Raw genomic sequence first — 723 nt, 5'->3', positions numbered from 1 at the left:
CTACAATAATTACTTGTTTGTTGAGATGAAAAATAACTAACTGCGGGAAACATGTTTTAACTTCTAGATTTATCATATAGAAGGCATAAATATGTTTAAGGCAGATATACAGACAGGATAAAGGATTGTGGAATCCCTGCCTCATAGATCAGGTAGATAGTGAAAATACAGTATGTCAATTTTTGATAATGCATTTTTTTCTCTTGGACAAAGAAAATAAAACCCTGGAGAGATAATGACCATATAGTTTCATGATCTAAAAAAAAAGAAATTATTAGTACCTTGTTTGATTTGATTGTTCATTAAATAGTTGTTGTGTGTTACTCGTGTGATCGTTAGAGCTCGTATGCCTCTTGTTGAGTGGGTGGTTCTTCAGATGAAATTGAAATACTCCCCTAACTTTCGCTTTTAATTGTTTACCTCCTCATTTCATATTTGTGGAAGAAACGTCATTTCTTTGAAAATATCTTTGACATCAAACATCATACCTGAGTACATAGATATAAAATAAGTCTTTACTAAACGAGTGAAATACGTGGTTCGGTGGGAGGGGAGCTGGTATCAGAGTGGGGGTTAATATCTTTAAAACGAAATAAACTTTAGAAACGTTTGCTTTAGGTAAGGACATCTAGCAGCCAAACTGAGGGTTAAATCGTGGTGAACTGGATAATGCATTCCCACCCTAACATCATAACCTCTGACCCAGGGACCATGACTTGTAAA

General features: G+C 34.9%; 1 pseudogene; it reads right to left on the bottom strand.

Annotated features, from left to right (window-relative positions):
• The window catches only part of LOC125667212 (uncharacterized), a 303,650-nt pseudogene that overhangs the window by 223,336 nt on the left and 79,591 nt on the right, over nt 1-723 (bottom strand).

This window comes from Ostrea edulis, chromosome 8 (genome assembly GCF_947568905.1).
Source record: "Ostrea edulis chromosome 8, xbOstEdul1.1, whole genome shotgun sequence".
Taxonomy (NCBI): domain Eukaryota; kingdom Metazoa; phylum Mollusca; class Bivalvia; order Ostreida; family Ostreidae; genus Ostrea; species Ostrea edulis.
Note: the sequence above shows the minus strand (reverse complement) of the source record. Positions and strands in the feature narration are given on the sequence as shown.